Here is a 10,530-nt window from a genome sequence, read left to right as displayed (position 1 = left end):
GTCAACCTCTGGCTACCTAAAGCTGGAGGCTGGGTCCCTCTGTTTGGCTTGCTGGAGGGACAGTTCAGGTTTGGGCCCTTTGGGTCCCAGGTTTGGCTGTGCCCAACAGAATCCATCTGGATGAGGTCCCTAACTGTTTTTAAGGGGGCTCCCTCAGGAATTTTTAAAGTTTTCACCTTACTAGGGCTACTAGTTTTGGTGCCCCTAATCTGTTGATGGGGGTGCTTTATTTGACAGGGGGCCCTCTGGGTCTCACTGTCCTTCTTGTCCTCTGCAGCCCTGGGCTGGCTAAGGCAAGGGAGAGAGGGGCAGGTTACCTGCTCCAGACTGGGTCCCACCTGAGAAGGGTCCACCGCCATCAGAGGCTCTGTCAGGCCAGGCCTAACAACCTCTGGCGCAGTTCCTTCATCAGGGGTAAGATCAGTTCCCTGAGGAGGCTGATCCTGTCCTAAAGTCTGGTGAGGGGGAGATTTCTCTTCCTCCTCCATGCTCTCAGTTTGTGTGGAGTTATCCATCATTTCAGGTTTCACAACACACATGTCAGTTTGAGTTTGGGCTGTGGCCATCACAGCCCCACCAACCTTTTCAGGAGGAGACTCAGTTTGGGTTTCTGCTGTTATCATAACAGCTTTGCTATTCTGTTCAGGAAGAGCTTTTGCTAAAGATGGGGCAGAGAGTTTCTCAGCCCTACCAACCTTTTCAGGAAGGACATCTTGAATTGGGGCTGTAGCCATTACAGCCCCACTAACCTTTCCATTGGAATTCACCATTCTAGAATGGGTTTCCTGTTCAACCTCAGCCCAGGCTGAGATCTCCAAATCATTACCAAGTAGGCAGTCTACAGGCAAGTTTGGTGACACTGCCACTCTCTTTGGGCCAATGACACCTCCCCAGCTGAGACTTACTACTGCCATGGGATGATTTGTTTGGATTCCATCAATGTTTGTAACCTGATATGTGGCACCAGGTAAAAGTTGCTTAGAGGGGACTATGCCATCAGCCACCATGGTGATGCTAGCCCCTGTGTCTCTAAAAGCTTCAACTTTCAAACCATTGATGATGGGTTCTTGTCTATACTTGCTCAGAGTATTTGGGCAAGCAGAGAAGTTGGCAAACCCCATGCCAGTCTCATAAACAAGATCATTGGGTGATGGGGACCTGGATAGGCCAGGGTCCACCTGAGCTCCAACAGTAAACCCACCCAGATTCCTGGGTGTGCTTCCACTTCCTGGGGGATTACTGCTGACAGTAACAGGAGGTGTTGAAGCTGGCTTTGGAGGTATATTTTCTTTATTGTTATTCTTGGGACAACAGTTGTCTGTTTTGTAATGCCCAACCTGTTTACAGGGATAACAATAAGGCTTTTTCTCAGTTGAAGAAGTGTCTTGGGACCCACCCCCATTCTTGGAGTTTTGGGGCCCTGGGGAAGTCTTTTCTTTATTTTTATCCCCACCCTTATCTTGAGGCTTGGTAGACTCCTTCTTCTGGTTACTGTCCTGATTCTTAGGCCTAATCCTGGTTCTGACCCACTTGTCTGCCTTCTTTCCCAATTCTTGGGGAGAGGTCAGATCAGAGTCCACCAGGTGCTGGTGTAAGAGCTGGTTCTGACAATTACTTAGGATCTGCTCCCTCATAATCAAATTATACAATCCTGTAAAGTCATGTACTTTGCTGCCATGTAGCCAACCCTCCAGAGCCTTAGTAGCACAATCTACAAAATCAGTCCAGTCCTGAGTCTGTGTCTTCTGGGTATCTCTGAACTTCAACCTGTACTGTTCAGTGGTTAAGCCAAACCCATCTATCAGAACACTCTTCAGGACTTTGTAATTGTTTGCATCCTCATGTCTGACAGTGAGGAGCTTATCTCTCCCTTTCTCTGAAAAGGAGTACCATAAGATTGCTGCCCACTGTTCCTCAGGAACCTGATGTACCATGCAGGCTCTCTCAAGAGCAGTTATCCACTTGTGGATGTCATCCCCTTCCTTGTAGGGGGGCACAATCTTTGTCAGGTTTCTACTATCATAGGACCTGGGTTTCTCTTTAGGAATATTGCTGCCACCAGTGGCATCTAAGCCACACAATTTTTGCTCTCTTGCCAAGGCAAGTCTAGCTTGAGCCAAGGCTACCTCCTCCCTCTCTATTTGGAGTTTGACAGCCCTCATTCTGGCCCTATGCTCTAGCTTTTGAGAAGCACTCATGCCTCTCTGTGATTCTCTGGAGGCACTAGAAATATGAGAATCCCCTGAGGGGGATCTCACTCTTCTGTTGCCTGGGAGAATAACATGGTGGGTTCTGGGGAGGTGCTGGCCCTCTCCATTCCCCAGTAGGTCCAAGTTGGCCTGGCTAAGCCTGGCAACTGGAACCTGGCTACCCTGATCCTGTACTTCTAAGTCCTCAACATCTGAGTCCTCATCTAAGTCATCATCATCATCCTCCTCCTGAGGGAGATCAGTTACAGGGGGGTTCCCTCCATTTCCTGTTTCTAGGGAAGCTTCCTTCGCCTTCTCTAAGTCATCCTGTTCTAGGATTTCTACCAGGATTTGGCAGGTGGGGCTTCTGCCCCTTTTTAACCCTCTTGCTTTGCACAAGGCAATCAAGTCTCTACGGGTTAACTTGTCATATCCAAAAGTTGCCTGGGTAAGGTCAACTGTCACAGGATTAGACCCTGAGGCTTTTCCTGTGTCAGACATGGTTACCAGTGAGGTGTAAGTGGTGCACTTACCTACACTAAGTGTTTTCCTACTGTACCTTGCTAGTGAGTTGTAGTCAGGGTGTGCTAATCCCTTTAATCTACAACTACTAAGTTCAGTAGAACTTAATATGCTAAGCTTTTGATTTATATGTACCTAGAGGTACTTGATGTGATCTTTCAATTTGATATAAAGATTGCAATGGTAAAACAACAGCAAGCTTAAATCCGCACCGCTGCTCACCAATGTGAGAAGTTGGCCTGGTAGGGGATGTTTCCAATTCTGGAACCACCTACTACCTGACCAAACAATCCCTTATGGTGTCTGGTTGTAAGTCAACCTTATTAGACAAGCTATCCTAGGGGTAGCATGGACTAAGCAGCCTAAAGGCTTAACTTAAGAGGTCGTGTTAAGCGAGCTGTTTTACCACATACAATCCTGTAATACCAAATGAAAGGACACCACACAAGTATATATTATAAAAATATATGTGTTTATTACTAAAAACAATCCCCAGTATTCTTTATGAATAAAGGGGCACAAGCGTTAAATCAAAAGCACTGTTTAAACATACAAAGTTGCACAATTATGGATGAGGGCAGGGGGCCACTCAAACCATATACTAAACAAGTGGTATAAGGGATGCCACTCGAGCAGTGGTTAGGCCTAGGGCCTAGGGAATCGCTGGGAGCAGTCAGGACAAGCAATGCTGAAGTCGGGAAGGGCCCTCGGGATTCGGGAGATGTGCGGAAAGCGCACGCACGCACCAATGTTAACCAATGGTGCGTAAAAGTTGTAAAGTTAAAGTTAAAGGACACTTCCGCTGAACCTAGAGGAACAAAACTTAACACACAGACCCTAGAGGTGTGCACCAGTGTGGGAACACCGGCGGAGCAAAGTTACCTCACCCACAGGAAGTGGGTGCACAGGGTCGAAGTGGCGTCGGGTTCTGACTCGCAGGCTCTTGGTGCTTGAAGCTGAAAGGGCTGCAGGCGGGTTAAAGATGAAGTGTCCGGTGGAGTCCAAGGGTGGACTCAAGTTGTAGAGTACCTGAAAGCAGAGGGGACAGAGTCTGGGTCACTCAGCAGTGACCAGGGTGGAACCAGGACGGAACCAGGCAATGTCGGGCGCAATCAGGTGGTCGTCGAGGAGCTTCTCTCCGCTGTCACGTGGGCTCTGGGGCATCTGCGATGTCCAGGAGCAGGTCACGATCTGTCCCACGCAGGCTCTCACCGTCGGTGCAGTCGGCTTCAAGTTTGGAGCAAACAAGCCTTGGCAAGAGCAATCCACGCGGGATCGGAAGATTGCTTCTCACTCGGACCAGGAAGGTCAGAGTCAGGGCTCCTTTTCAGGGGAGCTGGTGTGGATCTGGAGCAACCAGATTCACAAGTCTTCTTAGGTAGTTCGTCGGCACAGGGACCACTAGCCAGCTGGCAAGTGACCGGGCCAACGCGTTGAGCCAAATAGAGCCAAAGGGCCCCACGCAGCACTCCTCGAGTGTGGAGGGCTGAACTTCGGCTCAGGAGCAGCTCAGGGTGGGGGCTTCTCAAACCCCGGTGCACAGCTTCGAGGATCACTCGTGGGCTGCACGGTCAGCGTCTCGTGGTCAATTCAAGATGGCGTGCCCCACGCTTCCGGTCGCCTCCACGGGTCTCAGCTTTGCAGGGACTGTGGATCGGGCTATTAGAAGGCAGGCAGGCTTGATCTCGTCGATCTCAGTCGCTCGAGTTCCGGCGGGAACTGCAACTAAGTAGACGTCGAGGGCTGGATGGTGCCTGCTGCTGCAGGGTGGTCACTCCTTGACCACAAGGGAGATTCTTCGGGCTTCCACATTGAGATGGAGGGCGAAGGGTCCAGAATTTCGTTTCAAATGTTTCTTCCAGGAAATCTGATGTGCATTGGCACTGCTCCCACTCTTATTCGAATCTGGGGGGCGTGATTACCTGCTAGGTCCCCTCCTATGGGTGGGACCCAGGAAGTGGGTGGATACACCCCCTTCCTTTGATCCAGGCCGCCCTGGCACGAGGGCTGGAGTGCCCCAGAACCGGTTTGGCCGGATTATGCAAGGGGCAGCCTTGTGCGCCCCAAGCAGTGTCTGGTTTCTTTCAAACCTCCCTGCTACAATCCACTATCTCCTGTCTGGAGGGCGGTGACACCCTCCTGTGACAGGAAACCCTTTGTCCAGGACCCATTTGGTTGAGTTTCGGTCAACTGCAGGGGTCCAGACATTTGTCTGTGGCAGAGGCATCCATTTTGTGGATCTTAAGGTCTTTGGAGAAATTAACCGCATTTAAGTGAAGTAACATGTCTTACCCCTCTAGAGGGGTGGAATGCCATCCCCGTCGCCAGAAATGGCGAGGGGATGGTATTCCAAATCGTATGACACCTTACACGACATGTTTTGATAAAGCCAAACCAAAGTTGCTATTTAACCGCGAGGATTATAAGGCACTTAAGAGTATATGGTATGGCATTATCCTGAAACAGCTTAGGGAGTTGTTCCCGACAGCTGCAGACAGGCTCAGCTCATGCTAGAGCTCCATCTCACATAAAACCACGCCCTCAGCCTCCAGGATTGATGAGGCCTTTCCATAGGAGTGGCTCACAGGTTTACATGTGTCCAGATATAGGTTTAGACATAGTTATACTATATCTAAGCAAGGGGTGATTACACCACCTTACCCCAGCTGAGTGATCAGCCAGTTGTGTCAATTTAAGAACCAGCCAGGGGTGGCAAAAGATATGCTGCAGCCCCTGGTAGGCCTTGGTGGCCCCTATGCCCTGGGCACCTATAGTGCATTATACAGGGGCTGACAAGGAGTCTATTTTCCAATTGGGGTATGTACCTAGGGTACATGGAATCCATTTTACAGAGAGAGCAGATGGCCTGGGGCCCTGATTAGCAGGGAACCAGGTCAACTAAGTCAAAAAACCAGCTAAACACAGGCAAAAAATCCGGGGTAACCATAGTCAGGTAGCCACCTTCCTACAAGTGGTTACCTAGCAAAAGCATGATATATAGCTTTATTTTACTTACCAAGTGCATTTCTTTTTCTCTTGCCACGATAAATACATACACTCTAATGAAGTTTAAAAATACATGTATTGAATATTAGATTACAGAGTGTCATAGTCATAGTCAAGAATCTTTATTCGGTGATTAAAAAACACCATAAAAGCACACATATATATACATAGATAAGAAAAACATTAAATCTTAGTCAAGATCCTTGTACATGAATAATACAATAAAAATCCCAACATACCGGGCCATAAATTTAAAACATAAAATCCCAGGTCGTTCATTCCTCTCCCCTCGTCATCCTTAATCGAACCGCCACCTTGATAAAATTCATGACACAACATAAGGTTAGCGGGTCGGAAGCTTGTTGCAAATAGACTAAAGCATCCCTGGCATGTTCCAATTGGGCTTTTTTTTAATATATCCACTAGAAATCTACGCCTGGGCATAGAAAAATAGGGGCAAAGCAAAATAAAATGAAGGGAATCCTGCGGAGACCGATTGTCGCAGCCGCAGGGTCCCTTCTGCTCGATTGACATGGTAAAACCTGCTGGAGAAGCCAACATAAAAGGAAGTAAGTTCAATCTAAAACGACACATAAGAAATCTGTCCTGTGCGTTATGTACAAGATACAGATAGGGCTCCATACCCTCCACACTCTTCACCAAGTTATAAGCCCTCACGGACTTTTTCTCTCCTTCAACCTCGTGCGGAGGTTGAAGGAGAGAAAAAGTCCGTGAGGGCTTATAACTTGGTGAAGAGTGTGGAGGGTATGGAGCCCTATCTGTATCTTGTACATAACGAAAAAAAAAAAAAAAAAGATTACAGAGTGAACATTACCAGCGCCATCTTGTCCCATTTTTAGGCCTTTTGCGAGCGCGTAAACGGCAGCCATTTTGAAACTATGGCCACTCTCGTAACTTTGCCGATTGCCTGCACGTCTCCCCGGCTTTGCGATCATCCCCCGCGTCCTGGCAACCCCCAAGCATCTGTCGAAGCCATGAAACAGCCTCAGCGCGACCCAGCCCCGGAGCCACATCCCGTGCGGAACCCACATACCCTTACATCTCTTTCACGCAGATGGGCTTCTGATAACCCCCTTTCCCCTGTGCCCGATTGTCCGAGCTGATCCCAGGCCATCACCTAGCCCTGCGGATGCGGTTTATTGCCCCCTACAGTAGAAACTCACCTCTCCTCAAAGGGGGCCGAGAATAATCAATGTCTTCACACCATCAGATCCGACCGATCACACATATTCCTGTTCCCAGCGGAATGTCCAGCTGCGCGATAGCCATCATGCTGAGATCGGGGTGGGGACTTGTACTGTAGATATGTGTGGGAACGGGCCTGGAGCGGGGTTTCCGGGGATGTCTTTCCGTACATCAAAGCATTACCAAGAATGTGTTGTATGTAATAAAGCAATAAACCTGTGTATAAGAGGCCAGGCCTCAGAGATGTTGTTAGAGCACCTTGAGAAGATACCCTGATTATCCGATCTGACGTGTTCTGCTCCGGAGCGAATTAAACTCTGTTTCCCGCTTTCCAAATGCCAGCGCCTGCCTCTTTATTTGATAATCGTCGAGTGGATCGGAGGCGACTAACGCCAAAGTAGTGTTAAGAAAGGTTACCAGGAATAGCTGTTTTTCCACCATTGGCGACCCAAACGTGGGGCCCATCAGCGACACATGGATCCAGTGGGAGAGGTCCTGACGACAGAGTGAACGACTGCAACGATCGGGAAGAGCTCCCGCCCGATAGACCCTCGTCTGGCGGCCGATCATCTGAACTTCACTGGTTCCGAGCAGACCTCTCTCGAGTGATCTACGGTCCTGACTGGGGACCCTCAGGAGTGCCGGGGCAACAACGGAGAATAGAGGACGATCGGGCGCTGGAAGTGGAAGACGAGAAACTGTCCATACGGTCCGGGTAAGGTCGTGCAGCACGACTCTCTTTGTTTGTTTGATTGTTTGAAAATACTAGTTAATATTTATTGATTGAATCACTTAACCTCGGTTGTTAAGTGACATTGGTTCTTCTTGAGACATTCTCTGTCTACAAACGGTGAAGAATAGGAATATTCTTTCTCCCTTTGCGGATAGTGAAGGATAGGTAGCGCGGGCTTTTTGTACATATCGGTAAGGGCTGATGATACGCCGCGCCTATCTTCTCCCCACTAATTGTTTGGTTCTATTGGTTCTCTTGAGATATTCCCTGTTTGCAAATAACGAAGAATAGGAATATTCTATCTAGTCTTTGCAAGTAGCGAAGGATAGGTAGTGCGGACCTTTTGTTCACCATTGTTTGTAGTATTTTTTTGACCGCTATACGTCATGCCTATCTTCTCCCCAATGATTGGTAGTTGGTTCAGCCCGGACGGCTTATTAGAGGTAGATCATCCAGCTCCACTGGAGGGAACCCCTAATAAGGACATGTTTACGAAGTATGGATTAGTCGCCGTAGCCTACAGTAAGCTATGGCATAAAAATACCAAGAAAGATCGAGAAAGTCAGTGGCCACTGATGGGATCTTTTGATATAAATAAAATAGAAGCACTAGAAACTGCCCTTCTTAAACAAAAGACCACACCAACCATGCTTGATAGCCTCGGCATGTGGCGAAAAGAAGCAATGCAACGTAAAAAGAAAGAAGAAGCAAAGATAGAAAAAGAACTGCGAAAAGCAGCCCATCTGGCTGGTCAAAAGTTAGAAGAAGAGATTAAGGAAAGAGAGAGAATAAGGAAAGAACGGGAGTCCGAAACATCGGGTCAATGCCCTGTCAGAACGCCCTCTGTACTCTACCCCGAGCTACCATCGAAGCAAAAGGCGAACAATGATTTACTGCTAGGTCCCCCAATCATCTATATGCCCCCTCCATATGCTCCCTCCCATCCCATAGCTCAGCACCAACAACCCCCGACCCACATTGAAGATAGTGCCAGGGCCTCGGTACCCACGGCCTCCGCGCCGACCGAGCCTCTCGTACTAAATACCGCATCAACGGAAACCTCAGACAAGCCTGAAGCCGTAGGAAAGGAGATTACGAGAGCAAGCCGTTTGAACAGCCATGAACGAGCGGGTATTGACAAAATTGTAAAAACTTTAATAGGACGAAAAGAAACAGAGGAATATATTTCAGATATGTGCAATTCATATACTAGCAGCCGTAGACAACACTTTGTGGTACGTTTTTGCTACCATACCCTCACAGCCTATGAAGAGAGATACCAGGACAAAAGGCCTGAATGCCTTGCGAACTTGTACCGAAAGGTAGATGTAGGAGATGAGAGCGAGTGTGATGTGACGGAACTCTTCTCGCATACGCTGGAAGTCTTCCGCCACCTCACTGAACAAGAACCGATAGCTAAAAACATGACTCCTGTAACGACCGAACCCCAAATAGAGAAAATCGACACCATGATGCCGATAAAAGAGGCCGCTCCGTACTGGGTCCTCCCACGAGGTCAGGGAACTCATGACGACAATAACCATCAGGACGCAAAGGGAAGGGTAGTTTATAACTGGGTATACCAACCCTGGGATCGACAGGACATCCTGACATTCCGAAAAACCTTACCGGACTTACGAAAGAACCCCACAGCCTTTTATACAGAACTAGGCACGGCCCTAGGTTCCACAGTCATGACTTTAGCGGATATCGACTTGTTTTTTGGATTATGTCTACCAGCTGATGTGTGGAAGCAAATCCGGAAAGCCGACCACCTTGAGCTGTTCGGACATACCTGGAAGCAACTCGATGACATAGATAGACAACGAGATCCCGGACAGAAACCCTTAAAGGCTATTTTAGAACTCCCAGACAAAATTGTTCAAAAGCTAAAGACACTGATCCCTGAGAAAAAGATAGACTGGTCAATTGTAACGGCTTGCCATCAGAAACCCCAAGAAGATGTCTCTGAATACTTTTCTCGATTCGAGACGGTGTTTTCTGACTATAGTGGTCAGGACATGACCACTGCAACCGGACATCACCTGTTTGTCCAAAATTACGTTAAAGGTCTGTTACAGGAAGTCTCACAGAAACTGCAGACTAGCGAGAGCAGTTGGGCGGCCTTCAAACCCGCGGCTATCCTTCAGATGGCCCAATACTATGAGCATCAAAAGAACGAAAACGATAGGGCATCAGAGAAAAAGAAGAAAGACCTCAAGGAAAGAGTTATGATTGCACAGTTGCAGGGAGTAACTATAGGAAAATAACCATACAAAGGAAACTACCAACCGAATGCCCCTAGAAACCCGCCTCCTAGAGATAACGCACCCACATCCTACGCTGGACGTAGAGATTTGAGTGAGAACCAGTGTGCGTTTTGTAAAGGGCTCGGACATTGGAAATTCCAGTGCCCGATTCTGTTAGAAATGATCAAAAATCAGGAGACGAGGGACTCCACGAACGATCCGAGAAATAGAGGACGTGGGCGAGGGTACACGAACGACAATAACAACGACAGGCCTGGTAAAACGATCACATTTGACCGTCCCCGACAGAATCAGTGCCAACAGTCTGATCACGACAACACGAACGACTTTGCATAGGACTGCCAAAGGCAAGGGAGGGATCTAGTCGAGCTCTATGTTGACCAGCAAGGCCCTTATGTCACCGCTAAGGTCCTAGGCACGAAGTCTCCATTTTTGGTAGCCACAGGAGCAACACGTAGTGCTTTATCTAAATGACTGATTCCAAGGGCACCCTTGTCTGGCTCACATGTAACATCGATAGGTTTTGATGGAACGCCCTCCACTAATCCCTTATCCACACCAATCCCTTTTGCTTTGGAGAACCACACTACTGACACGACATTCC

The sequence above is a fragment of the Lissotriton helveticus genome, chromosome 1_2 (assembly GCF_964261635.1).
Source record: "Lissotriton helveticus chromosome 1_2, aLisHel1.1, whole genome shotgun sequence".
Lineage (NCBI taxonomy): Eukaryota > Metazoa > Chordata > Amphibia > Caudata > Salamandridae > Lissotriton > Lissotriton helveticus.
Note: the sequence above shows the minus strand (reverse complement) of the source record.